Source organism: Anomaloglossus baeobatrachus, chromosome 1, assembly GCF_048569485.1.
Source record: "Anomaloglossus baeobatrachus isolate aAnoBae1 chromosome 1, aAnoBae1.hap1, whole genome shotgun sequence".
Lineage (NCBI taxonomy): Eukaryota > Metazoa > Chordata > Amphibia > Anura > Aromobatidae > Anomaloglossus > Anomaloglossus baeobatrachus.
In genome coordinates, this window is record NC_134353.1 from 538,923,303 (window position 1) to 538,937,804 (window position 14,502).

At 46.0% G+C, this 14,502-nt stretch overlaps 2 long non-coding RNA genes across 2 annotated transcripts; both read left to right on the plus strand.

Annotated features, from left to right (window-relative positions):
* Positions 1 to 309: 309 nt before the first annotated feature.
* On the plus strand, positions 310 to 10,314 carry LOC142296129 (uncharacterized). The gene is made up of 3 exons (XR_012751592.1): positions 310 to 351; positions 1,842 to 1,908; positions 10,230 to 10,314. It is a non-coding gene; the product is annotated as an uncharacterized LOC142296129 (long non-coding RNA).
* Positions 10,315 to 12,004: 1,690 nt separating this feature from the next.
* Positions 12,005 to 13,307, plus strand: LOC142296135 (uncharacterized). The gene is made up of 3 exons (XR_012751593.1): positions 12,005 to 12,058; positions 12,576 to 12,658; positions 13,233 to 13,307. It is a non-coding gene; the product is annotated as an uncharacterized LOC142296135 (long non-coding RNA).
* Positions 13,308 to 14,502: the final 1,195 nt, after the last annotated feature.

Sequence of the window (14,502 nt, forward strand, 5' to 3'; positions counted from 1 at the left end):
AATATAAAGATAACTTCAGATTCTTCATTTACGTAATTGGACACCTCATATTTCAAATCCAACATTACTGTACATTATCTGAGCGTACTTTCTCTTTAAATTTGCTAGAGAATAAACCATCATGGTGGGTGCCACAAGCTTCAACCAATAGAATCGCAGAATTTCTTTATAAGACTAGAAAAAACCGTCAGTTGGTGCCAGTCTGCTATTGCTTTTATAGAGATAGTACAGGCTTCACTTTGTTTCAGAAGTGATTTAGCGAACATTGTTACATTTTTGGAGGAGGAAGACACCCTACTGCACATCAACATCTTCTGGAAGATAACACCAACTGTCTTCAAGTCATCAGTGGTAAATTACCATCATTTATTACCTTGTATTACCGCTCCATGTCATCCAGAGCCAATGTCAGTTAGCTGTTTACCAAAGAAAGAGAAAGGACTTTATTAATAAACTCAAAGATTTTCACCTAAATTCTCCAGAAAGTAGATAAATGGTGGTGACCTGAGAAACACCCAAGACTTATCACTTCCATTCCCCAATTCTAAAAACAAAGTAACAAGGAGTATAACATGCAAAAGGAATGTTTATGTTAAATATATCTCCAAGTGGTAAGGATTAAATATCCCCCCCAAAAAAAAAAAATAATAACAACACTGGATAGGAAAACAATGGATACATATATCCTATTGCAAGGCACGGATGTATCAACTGCTGGGATAGGGATGGGCGTAAAGTGGGGTTATCAGAACTGTGATGGCGGGGTGTTGGTTAAATGTAAACATTTCTCTCCTATATCTCATTAATCCATAAAGTGCATGTGCCCATATTGCAACTATTTTCAGAAAACCAACCACAGCTGATCATGTAAAAAGGTTCAAAGATGTACGCCCCTTTGGTTATTAACATTCCCCAATTTTGTCTGATGAATGGATCCAAGATGTAGGACAATAGGGAATCACCCAGTAATTCGGTGTTAGTCTTCATTATTATTTCATGGTTATTAGCATTTTGGGGGGGATTGGACTAGAGAGGGGCAGAACATATATAGGGGTTATGTGAAATGACAGGGTCCAGCGTGGCCGAACTGTGATCTTCCAGAACAAATACAATTATAGCACTTTTATTATATCATGTAATTACTGAATATGTATTTATACTTAATAGGGAAACACAAAGGATAAGATTTATTAGTGTGTTCACCAGAAATCAGGCGTAAATCATTAAAAACATAAAGTTACACAATAATGTTGTGAATTTACGCATTTTTATGCACATTTAAAGAAGCTCTGCCAAAATGGAAAGAGCTGGGAGAAGGCAGGGCAAAAGTGGGCATGCAGTGCCCGCTTATCAAATTAAACAAAAGTGCCGGCGTTTCATACTCCAGGAATGCTACTCCCGTTTCTGACTGGAGGAGCATTTTTAGGGAGGAGCGCACAACTTAGGAGATGCGCCGAATACATCAGGTGTAATGATTCATGATTTTAGGGCAACATTCAGGGATCCCTTCATTACGGTTGTACACTGGAATTAAGAACACAATGTCAGTCTTAGTGATTAGGCCACAAAAAAGACCAATATATGCCTATATAATGCTAAGGTATGAAGCCCAAGGGCCTCAATACCAAGTGTAGCAGGGCCCTCATACACCATTAGCCATTTCATGTGGCTATTGGGCTCCCTCCGACATCGGGGCGGGGTGTGAGACCAACCCTGTGTATTGCCTATAGGTGTGCCCATGATATAATAGAGGTCCAGTTCTTATATTACAAGCTCATGGTAATATAGGTCTCTGTAAAGTCTCTGGAAGATGTTCATGGTGATATTCTTTTCTCTCTAAGACTCCCAGGAAGAAAAGATGAGCAAGAAGAGGAAGAGAGAGCTGATCGCTCTTTATGAAGAAGAGACGTGAGATTTATTAATGTTATAATCCCCCCATATAGAGTCCAAACTTATTTATTACATGTTATCTGATATGATATTTATGGCACAACACTCAAAAGTTTTATTGCCGTTTCCCGTTCTTCCAAGATGACAGCGCTAAGGTCGGGTCATGCAGCTTACTTACATTGCAATGTGTCATTTCTTATAAACCCTTTCATACTGCAGACAATTTTTATTCAGCCATTTTTGTTTTTCTCCCGTCCATCCACATAGGTGAAAATACGCTGTCGGGTATTTTTTTCCAGGAACATATATAATTTTATTGACCTTGTTCATTTTACACTACAACGTACTGGAGAATCAGTATAATAAAAATCCAAGTAGGGGAAATTCCAAAAGTAATCAGAGTTCTGCCATTATTTATGGGTTTGTGTTACGGTTATCTGTATAGTGAAAGTGTCCTGGCAACATGAGTCTCCAGTTTAGCACAATTATAGAGAATAGGGTCAATTATTTTTTTATTATTTAATTGGTGAAACATTTTTCAATAAGTTATAAACATTTTTTTTTCTGCTGCCATTTTCTTTGCCATTTTTCCATGGATGGAGCCGTGTGAGGTCTGTTTTGTTCCTTTCCTTATTTGCAGCCAAGCTGATGGATTTTTTAATTACATTAGTTTTGTTTATTTATGATATTTTGATCAGTTTTTATTGCATTTTTTTGCAGAGATGCAACAACCAAAAATGACATTTCCAATGTTTACATTTTTTGATTTACTGATTTCACTTTATATATGACATATTTTATATTTTGAAGAATTGAACTTTTAAGGATGCAGCAATACCACATATTTATTTATATATCTGTGGCACCCTGGACAAGCCAGGACGTCACAGGTACTACACCAACACACCCCACACTCCCGGTCAGGCACACCTAAGTCAAACAAAATCCTTGTTGCCTCCCTCCAGGGGCTGATGTCCACACCAGGGGGTGGGCCAGGTGGTTGGTCCCGCCCACCGAGGAGTTCACAGTCCTGGAGGCGGGAAAAGCAGAGCAGTGAGATAGTGGGCAGTGGAGTCGAGTGGTGGAGGTGAAGTGGCAGTTGAGGAGTCTGAAGTTGGTCCGGGTGTGTGGCCCGGATAGAACAGCAAGGTTGGCAGACGGTGGTGACCGTCTGCAGGAGAGGCCTATTGGAGCTAGCCATAAGGACCGTGGACGGGCGGTGGCCCGGCAGTACCGGACCGGTACGCAAAGAGAAGCCAGCATGATCCGGCAGGGGCTTACGGACCCCGACAAGGCTAGGAGTCGCCGTGCAATTTGTCAAATCCGTTAGCGAAGGGAACCTCCTGGGTTTCCCAGCAGCCAAGTCCCGACAGAAGGCAACAGTCCAACCGTTAGAGGGAAACACAGTCACCGCCAAGGCTAAAGTTCCCAGGGCCAGAGCCTGTGGGCAAAAGGGACTCCTTCAGCACATACCCAAGCAGGAGAGCGGGTTACCGGTGGGAACCTATTGGAACTGTTTACACTACACAGGTGCAGGGAAAGGCAGTCACCATCAACCTGCCGGGAGGAGAAACACCGCAGCCGTCTGTGGGACCCGTCCATCCAGCCGCTTGTTTTACCGGAGACTCTGTGTACATCATTGGCTGAGTGTGTACCACCATGCCGTGCGGCACAGCGCTGCCCCCGCGACCCTGCACCTCGCCAGGCCCCGTAACCCGCCTGCCATCCAAACCTACCCCCTCACCGGGCCCCGGGACAACCAACCCCCCTACCCACAGAGGGGAGAACCAACATCCAAGCTGCTCCCTGTCATCGCTCCCGGGATCCCCGTCCAGAGCAGCGGTGGTGTCACCAAACTCACCACAACCGTGTGTGGCGTCACGGACAACATCAAATCCCCACAATCAAATCCTCTTTTCACTCACGGGCGAGGAACGCTGCTCGAGTCCCCGGGATCCGGCCCACCGCTCGGGCCACCACCGAGCAGCAGCAGCAGCCGGACCCGAGCAGTGGGAGAGCGCAGCGTTCGCTCCTCCGCCCGCGACAACTTGGCATCACGAACAGGATCTTACCGCTCTGCCATCTGGTAGAGGTGCGCCTTGTGACCGCCGGAGGTGTCCGGCCGAAAAATTTGTGAAGCCGCCATCTTGGGCGCGAAAGATTCCTGCTCGAGCGTCTCCTCGAGCAGTAGAAGCGCGAAGGCTGAAACCCCGCCCCCGTAGAGGAAGTACCGGAAGGAAACTAAGGGGGATGGATACAAGATGTCTGCGCCCGACAAAGCCGCTAGAGGAGCGGTGGTCGCAGCCGCATGTAACTAGCGCTGTAGCGTGCAGGGACGCCAGGACTCTGCTGAAACACGTTCCTGGATCCAAAAGCAATATGTGCCAGGAGCTCCCGGCCCAAGTCCACTTCATGCTGGCGAAGTGGACGTCAGAGATGAAGGGCCTGGCCGCAACCGTTTGGTCATCCGAAGTGGAAGTGGTCTCAGAGGAGCGGGTAAGCGACCCACGCCCCTATGTCCCCGAGGGATCGGTCGATACGGCTGAGGGGCCTGCTGCCGTCCACCACGCTACCTCCCTCACTGCCCATGCCCGCGGCCAACGCCCCGACCGACCCGTTACCCCTGCCACTGGTAGCGGAGCCCGCAGCGTCTGTGGGAGATTGCCTTACCCTTACCACCGCCCTGGCACCGTCCCAGCTTCCATCCCAGCTGCGATGGAGAGGACGATGGCCCTGGCAGCCCGCCCGGCCGCAACGGAGGCGACCCTCGCCCAGAAGCCAGCACCGCAAGTTCCGCTGACCGCTCCCAGACACCCGGCCTCAGCTGAGGCACGGCGGGGATGCAGCTGCCAGGAGTCAGAGCAGGCCATGTCACAGCGGGGTCCCTCGTTACCGAAGGTACCGGTCGTAGCCGGCACGGGGGGACTCCGGCTGGGCCCATCCCCCACACCGCCTGAACCGGAGCAAGCAGAAAGTGCTCCGCATCGGGAGCGGCCGCAAAGGCAGCTGCGCTGCGGGATTGCTGATTAAGAAAGAAAAGTTAGAGCATGGTAGCGGTTCCCGGTTACCTTGCTGTCGGTCCCCATTGGGACTCTGCTGACATTCCAGACGGCCCTCAAGGCTAAGGAGTCCGGTTGGAGGAGCAGTCGTACCCACATCATCGGCAGCTGAATATGGAGTCCTGTGGGACAGTGTCACCCCTGTGTGAGGGTGGCGTTGGTGGCTCGTGCTGTTCGATGGTGGACTGTGGGAAAGCTGCAGGAGGAAGCTGTACCGGAGCGAGGTGTTGTGGATGGCCCCTGGGACCCAGCTGACAGTCCCCGTTGGGACCCTACGGCAAGTCTCCGTTGGGACCCTACAGTTTTGTTTGTGGTAGTCCGTTGGCTACGAAGCACTGTTGTCCCCGTAGGGACTGTCTTTGATCCTTGCGTAAGGAACTGCTTACGGACAAGCCCGAGAACTGGCAGGGCAACCACGAACTTGTAGTGTGTAAATAAATATGTTTTTATGACTAAACCGGTACCGCCTCCGGAGAGGCTGATTTGGAGGATGGGCCTGGAGGGAAGTGATGGACCAGGTCCGCCACTACCGCAACCGGTGGCGATCCTCCGGGGGGTTTCAGGGGTTCCCCATGGACGTGGGTCCCCTGAAAAGGACAGAACCCGCTCGGGTAACTTGTGCTGGACTGGGGTCAAGGGGTGCTGCCCATTTGCTTAGGGGCAGCATCAGGGCCAGATTGCTTGGGTGGGAGAGAGTGGAATCCGTTACCGTTAGCAACGTTTAAGTATGTGCCTCCCGATGTGGGAAGAGTTAATATGCTTGTATTTTGTGTTTTACCGTTTATCTTTTTCAGTTGTGAAAATAAAACCGGTGATGGACGGGCAGCCCGCGGACAGTCTGCATTTTACTAAGGGGGAATGTGGCACCCTGGACAAGCCAGGACGTCACAGGTACTACACCAACACACCCCACACTCCCAGTCAGGCACACCTAAGTCAAACAAAATCCTTGTTGCCTCCCTCCAGGGGCTGATGTCCACACCAGGGGGTGGGCCAGGCGGTTGGTCCCACCCACCGAGGAGTTCACAGTCCTGGAGGCGGGAAAAGCAGAGCAGTGAGATAGTGGGCAGGTGAGTCGAGTGGTGGAGGTGAAGTGGCAGTTGAGGAGTCTGAAGTTGGTCCGGTTGTGTGGCCCGGACGGAACAGCAAGGTTGGCAGACGGTGGTGACCGTCTGCAGGAGAGGCCTATTGGAGCTAGCCGTAAGGACCGTGGATGGGCGGTGGCCCGGCGGTACCGTATCGGTACGCAAAGAGAAGCCAGCACCATCCGGCAGGGGCTTACGGACCCCGACAAGGCTAGGAGTCGCCGTGCAATTTGTCAAATCCGTTAGCCAAGGGAACCCCCTGGGTTTCCCAGCAGCCAAGTCCCGACAGAAGGCAACAGTCCAACCGTTAGAGGGAAACACAGTCACCGCCAAGGCTAAAGTTCCCAGGGCCAGAGCCTGCGGGCAAAAGGGACTCCTTCAGCACATACCCAAGCTGGGGAGCGGGTTACCGGTGGGAACCCATTGGAACCGTTTACACTACACAGGTGCAGGGAAAGGCAGTCACCATCAACCTGCCAGGAGGAGAAACACCGCAGCCGTCTGTGGGACCCGTCCATCCAGCCGCTTGTTTTACCGGAGACTCTGTGTACATCATTGGCTGAGTGAGTACTACCGTGGCGTGCGGCACAGCGCTGCCCCCGCGACCCTGCACCTCGCCAGGCCCCGTAACCCGCCTGCCATCCAAACCTACCCCCTCACCGGGCCCCGGGACAACCAACCCCCCTACCCACGGAGGGGAGAACCAACATCCAAGCTGCTCCCTGTCATCGCTCCCGTGATCCCCGTCCAGAGCAGCGGTGGTGTCACCAAACTCACCACAACCGTGGGTGGCGTCACGGACAATATCAAATCCCCACAATCAAATCCCCTTTTCACTTACGGGCGAGGAACGACGCTCGAGTCCCCGGGATCCGGCCCACCGCTTGAGCCACCACCGAGCAGCAGCCGGACCCAAGCAGTGGGACAGCGCAGCGTCCCCTCCTCCGCCCGCGACATATCTACAGTGCCTTTAAAAACTATTCATACCCTTTGAACCTTTCCACATTTTTTTCACGTTACACTAATGTGATTTATTGGGATTTTTTTGTGATTTACCAACACAATCTACCAAGTATTTGTGACATGTAAAGGAAATGAAATATGTTTTTCTAAATATTTTAACCCCTTAACGACCCATGACGTACTAGATACGTCATGGATCGTGTGCCGGTAAGCCCCGCCCCCTGCCGCCGGCGGGCGGCGGCGATCGGCGCACATATCAGCTGTTATCAACAGCTGATATGTGTGCCTGCTAGCCGCGGGTGGAATCGCTTCCACCCGCGGCCATTAACCCCTTACATTTCGCTGCCAAAGTCTTGGCAGCGATATGTACATGGGCGCCGCCATGACAGTGACTTACCCCGCCCCCACCGGAAGTCACGTGACATGATCACGTGACTTTCGGCAGTTGCCATGGTAGCACAGGGTCATGTGATGACGCCTGTAGCTAACATGAGTCACTTCCTCTCAATGCCGGAATACAGCCGGCATTGAAAGTGAAGCAGCAAATCTGCAGTTCTCAGCTCTGTAGCTGAGATCTGCAGATAGTGCAGAGCGATCGGATTGCTGATCGCAATAGCCCCCTAGGGGGACTAGTAAAATAAAAAAAAGTAAAAAAAAGTTTTAAAAAATTTAAAAAAAATAAAAAAACCTAAAAGTTCAAATCACCCCCCTTTCACCCCATTGAAAATTAAAGGGTTAAAAAAATAAAAAGTACACACATATTTGGTATCGCCGCGTTCAGAAATGCCCGATCTATCAAAATATAAAATCAATGAATCTGATCAGTAAACGTCGTAGCGGCAAAAAAATTCCAAACGCCAAAATTACGTTTTTTGGTCGCCGCAAATTTTGCGCAAAATGCAATAACAGGCGATCAAAACGTAGCATCTGCGCAAAAATGGTACCGTTAAGAACGTCAGGTCGAGACGCAAAAAATAAGCCATCACTGAGCCTCAGATCCTGAAAAATGAGACCGCTACGGGTTTTGGAAAATGGCGCAAAACGTGCGCCACGTTTTTTGGACAAGCTTGTGAATTTTTTTTAACCCCTTAGATACAAGTAAACCTATACATGTTTGGTGTCTACAAACTCGCACCGACCTGTGGCATCATACCTACACATCAGTTTTACCATATAGTGAACACGGTGAATAAAATATCCCAAAAACTATTGTACAATCCCACTTTTTTTGCAATTTTTCCGCACTTGGAATTTTTTTGCCATTTTCCAGTACACTATATGGTAAAACTTATGGTTTCATTTAAAAGTACAACTCGTCCCGCAAAAAACAAGCCCTCATATGGCAAGATTGATGGAAAAATAAAAAAGTTACGCCTCTCGGAAGAAGGGGAGCAAAAAACAAAAACGCAAAAACGGAAAGTGCCCGGGGGCTGAAGGGGTTAAAATTAGGAATCTGAAAATTGTGAGGTGCATTTGTATTCAGCCCCTTGTGGTTTGATACTTTGTAGGACCACCTATCACTGCAATTACTGCTGCCAGTCTTGTGAGGTATGTCTCTGCCAGCTTTGCACATCTAGAGGCTGAAACTATTGCCCTTTCTTCTTGCTTGTTGGCATCATGTGGAAGTGGATGCTCTGGTCAGATGACACCAAAGTAGAACCTTTTGGGATAAATGCTAAATGCTATGTGTGGTGGAAAACTGAAACTGCATATCATCCTGAAAACACCATCCTCACCGTCAAACATGGTGAAGGCAGCATCATCTTCAGCAACTTCAGTAGGCACAGGGAAGCTAGTCAGAGTTGATGGGAAGATGGATGGAGCTAAATACAGGAAAACTTGTTGCAGGTTGAAAAAGACTTGAGACTGGGGAGAAGGGTTCACCTTCCAGCAGGAAAATGATCCTAAACTCCAAACCTAAATCCCACTGAGAATCTGTGGCAAGACTTGAAAAATTGTGTTCACAGACACTCTCCATCCAATCTCACTGAGCAAGAGCTACTTTACAAAAGAATGATGGGCAAAAATGTCAGCCTCTAGATTTGTAAAAGTGGAAGAGACATACCCCAAAATCCTCACAGCAATAATTGTTGTGAAAGGTGGTCTTACAAGGTAGTGACATGGGAGTGAACTACAAATGCACGCCACCATTTTCAGATTTCTATTTTTCTAATATGTATAAATCCATAAGCAAAAAAACATTGAGTATATTGAGCCTGAAAATATATTTTTATTACAAATATTTTAAATTCAGGATTAAAAGCATTTTTACAAATAGATGCTGATACATAGAAACAGGAAATTATTCCACTTGAAAAATACAAAAAATTCAATGATACCAACAGAGACAATATGAATTGCACTACTCAAAAAAATAAGTAAATCACCATCAATAATGGCCATCGAGGGTAAAATATATAATGCCATGTAATAATGATATACAATTTGCATACAACCATTGGCAGTATATTTACAAGGCTACAGCTTGGGTTTATACTGTATATTAAGGTGTCAAAAACCATAAGAGATAACTAGAAGTGACCAAATGTCAGAGTAGAATAGCTACATCAGTCTCAATGCAATGGTATAAGTAGATTTTCAAATCACACCTAAACAGCAGCTCCTCATGTGTCAAAGCCGTGTGAATCACACTGCACTAAGCAATAGACCTGAAGTCCATACAGAAAAAATATTTTTTTGTAAAAATAAAATTTGTCACCAGATGTAGGTAACAAGCCATCCAACCCACACAGGCAAAGAGACGATAGATGTCCATAAACTTAGTAATGTGTAATAATGGGAAGTCACACAGGGAAAAAGTATTGAACACGCTCGTTGAAATTTAATACTAAAGCAGCTTCAAAACGCCTCCTGCATGATGAAACTAGTAACATGCATTGCTCAAGTGTGATTTTGGCCAAATCTTTCACACAAACACTGACATTTTTTGGTGCGTTCAATACTTATTTCACCTCATATATATATACATATATATACATATATACAGTAAAAAATTGTAGTTAATAACATAAATGGGAGTGATTCGAATGTTCTCTTCAGTTAATAATTTTAGATAATTTTTAACTCCCCTTATGGACCCAACATGCCCCTCATGTGTATTTGGCAGATGTCATGAAAGGGTTAATTGTAAATGTATTAAATTAGTACCGATCTGTATTTGTATATTATAACACTGGAATATCTGATTGAAATATCTACTGTAATATCACAGTTCACAGACCACCATTATAGAAAATTGCCAAAAGAAGATGAAGGAGCTTAACCTGCGTCCAGAAGAACGGGCTGCTTTCTTTAATCTGCTTGGTAACATTTCCTGACTGTTGGGTTATCGTGTTTAGTGGGGATCTGACTTCTGCAGCCCCATCTATCAGCTTGGTGCTGATAATTCAGTACTCTAGTGAGAGGAATATCCTCTTCGCTGATTACCTTGGCTTTACACCATACGGTTGTGCCGTGGCTGATATTGCATGTCACTACATCTGAGTCCCATTGAAGTGAATAGGAGTGAGCAGCAGTACAGGACGGATATGGCCACACCTGTATATGTAGTGTTCTGTCTTGGTAACCATTGAAGTGGACGCTGCTATGGATAGTCCATCAACATTAACCTCTTCATAACATGGTGATTTTATGTTTTTGGGCTTTTCATGTTTCCTTCTTCCAACAGCCAAAACTTTGTAATTTTCCCATCCCCATAGCCATATGAGGACTTGATTTTTTTGAGGGATGGATTGTACTTTTGAATATCACCATTCACTTTATCATTAAATGTACTGGAAAACAGGATCAAAATTCCAAGTGAGGTGAAATTGCACAATAACACATAAATCTGATATTGTTTTTTTGCTTTTTGTTTTTTTTTTGGGTGTTTTATTCTTTTTTATTCTTTGCATTGTAAAAGTAGGATTTGCCAGGTCAGTAAAATTACCGCGATACCAAACTACAGGCAGCAGGAATCAGGGCCGACTATACGTTTGCTCCAGTTATGTTGTTGTCTGAAACGCACCAACATTTCAGAGAGTAAAGTTTCCTCATCCGGCCAGAGACCATAGCTGGAGACGAGACTAGTCCAGTTATAGTCCTCAGCCGAATCCTCTAACTTTATCCCTTCTGAAACGTCATTTTAGAGAATAACATACTTAGCTGCAATCGTGTAGCCGGGCTCTGATTCATTCTGCCCACGGATTGGACACCATGAGTCACATGACAGGTTTCTTTTATCTAATAAAAAACATTGGAAATTCATAAAAAAAAAATAAAAAAACTGCCTATGTCGCCATTTAGCAAGATGACATTTTTGTAGATAAGATTTGGGAAAGATACAACATTTTGATCCCTTTTTGTGGTGTTACAGTGACTGAAATACACAATTCTGGCATTTGGATAATTTCTCCTTTGGACATTTGCTGATAAGTTTAATTAATGTTATACTTTTATAGATCGGACACAGTGATACAAATAACATTTCTTTTTTCTGTTTCCTTTTGTATCACAAACTGGAAAAGAGCAAATATTTGGCTCTCAAATAGTTGAAGAAACTGGTATTGTATTGAGTAATCTTGACCAGATACAGCACAGGCGATTTTGCCACACAGCGGAGGACACCGTGATCTACACCAGCGCTACTATCACTCACCAGCGGAGCAGATCGTCTACACTGTACACTGATGAAGGTCTGTGTTATACCGAAACGTCTGTGCTGTATCTGGTCAATATCACTCAATAAAATACCAGTTTATCCACCTATTTGAGTGCCAAGTATTTGCTCTTTGCTACTTACGGGACTGGATCCTACTTGAGCACCTACCACGCAGAAGAGCCGTATTTATCCACAACAATGTATCACAAACTGGGACCTGATATACTATTGCATTATGTATCAGGAAGGGGTTAACATTACAGAAATCAGATTTAATGACGTGTAATTTATTAAATATTTTAAATCTAAATCTAAATAATCTTATTTTAACTTTTCTCCCAGGAGATGAGGATATCCAGCTATTTTTGGCAAAAGACATCTGTTTAAGGATTTCTGACAAGGTACCTGTATAAATACAAGAACAATAAGCCATGCAATGTCTTTACATGGAACCTGTCATCAAGATGTTATACCCCTTAGGTGCCATCATTGCCCACGGTCATCTCATCCGATGGGGAGACGCATGTGTAGATTAGCTAACGTCATCAGGAGCTTACTGCGCATGCGCCACCGCCTCTGAGGAGACATCTGTGGGCAATGATGGCACCTGGTGCAGAATCTCAGCTAGGGAAGGCCGGTCACTGAGAGAAGAGTGAGGAAACACTGCAAGCAAAGTATTGATGAAATCATCAGTGAAAGGCCTTTTCTAAGGTCTAGTTTCCTGATGACGGGTTCCCTTTACCGGAATTTACATTTTACATCCACATACTTGTAGAGAGGTATTACAGGTGCACAATAATCTGTGACCTTTCTGTTCAGATTACAGAATGACATTATTCATCATAAAATACAGTGACATACAGTTATCTACTGTGTAAAAACATTTCCAAAATATAACTTTTTGTCTTCTTCCTCTAGTATCTCCTGGCCATGGTCCTCGTGTACTTCAAGAGAGCCGGACTGAGCACCGAGGAATATAGAGAGAACTTCTTTCCATCCCTGTAAGTGTTTTCATGAAAACATATTTTTAGCAAAACTCTCAATAATTGTGGATCCGGTATTTTATATTAGATTTATCAATTATAGACGGAAACACAATTATGGTCATTATCTGATTTTAAAGTAAAAAATATTTTATCATTGTATCTGCAAAGAGAAAATAGAAAGCCTATATATCTTGGGCTGTGTTCAAACACATGATTCTTGTGGGGGGTTTCTGCAGCTAAAATCTGCTCTCTGGGAAGTAATTTGCTGCGGTCAAAATGCCCATTTTTCAACAACTGAGATGCTGCAGATTTCAAAATGCCGCAGTTCTCAAATTCAGAAAGAAAAGACAACACGTGCATGATATTTCTGAAATCTTAAAGCTTTTGATAAAAAGCAGTTTCTAATTTACACGAAAAAACACTGAAAAAATAAAGCTGAAAAACGTGTGATCAGAACCATACTATGCGGCCTTATGACTTACTTGGGGTCCATATTGACTGTTTTTTTTACATCATTGTATCATTTATATTCACCCCTTCCTTTTGCACTTACAATATATCTGGGTCATAACGTTTGTCTTTTTTTCAGCTTCTTAGCCAACCAATTTGAAGAGGACGTTGACTTCCGTGAAGAAATCTACGCGTGGGCGTTAGGAAGAACCTGGGAACAGCGGAAAGAAGAGCTGCATTACCAACGAAACCAGCTGCTCCTCCGGATGGACTTCAGAGCTTGGGTGGACCGGGCCACATGTGATCTGGTAAGTATACCGTATTTTTTGATTTATAAGACTCACCAGATTATAAGACAAACCCCAAATTTAAAGATAAAAAAGGTAATAAAAAAATGGGATCCGTCTTATACTCCGGTGGTGTCATACCGGACGGGGGGCCGCAGCAGTGTCACAGGAGGCAGGGGTGGTGCTGGAGTAGGGCGATGCTGCAGGCGCTGCGGTGGAGACTGTGCTGGCTGCGGTGGGGGCTGTGCTGGCTGCGGTGGGCACTGTGCTGGCTGTGGTGGAGGCTGTGCTGGCTGCGGAGGGTGTTCTGGCTGTGTGGAGCAGGGCGGTGCAGCGGATATCACAGATGCTCTGTTGGAGGGTTTCAAAGAAATGGCGCCCAGCATTTTCATGTGCACAGATTGAGCTCTCGGCTCAATGACAAGCCCAGATCTCATCTGTGCACGCGCCACCTCCGTGCACTATTTTCCTTAAGTCCACTGCTGAGAGATCAATGGACCGAAGACACGCGTGCACAGATCAGATCTGAGCCAAGAGCTCCATATGTGCACGCGCCGACTGCGGGTGCCATTATTTAAAGCCCGCACCGCCGACAGAACATCTCACCCACCACACCGCCCTGCTCCACACAGCCCCCACAGCAGCCAGCACAGTGCTCACCGCAGCCAGCACAGCACTCACCGCAGCCAGCACAGTCCCCGCCGCAGCCAGCACAGTCCCCTCCGTAGCCAGAACAGAGCCCAGCAGCCAGCACAGCACCCACTCTCATTTTCCTCCCAAATTATTGGAGGAAAAGTGCGTATTATAATCTGAAAAATACAGTATATATATATATATATCTGTCAAGTGAAGACAAGTTTCATTATGTAAGATGTCATTCCAGATCATGGCACAAGACCCTTCCCATTGGGTGTGGATGAGAAACCGGCGAATCCATCACAGCTGGGCTATTGGGTACGAGAAGAGGCATGCATGGGAGCTCGAAGTCCATGGCCCATGGAGGAGGCCGCCGTCCTGTGCCCGCTGCAGAAACATCATTTTGCATCCATGCAAGTGGGAAGTGAATGGAAACATCATTAGCCGGAAAGACACAAAAGTGGACCCTGGGACATCAGTTGAGAT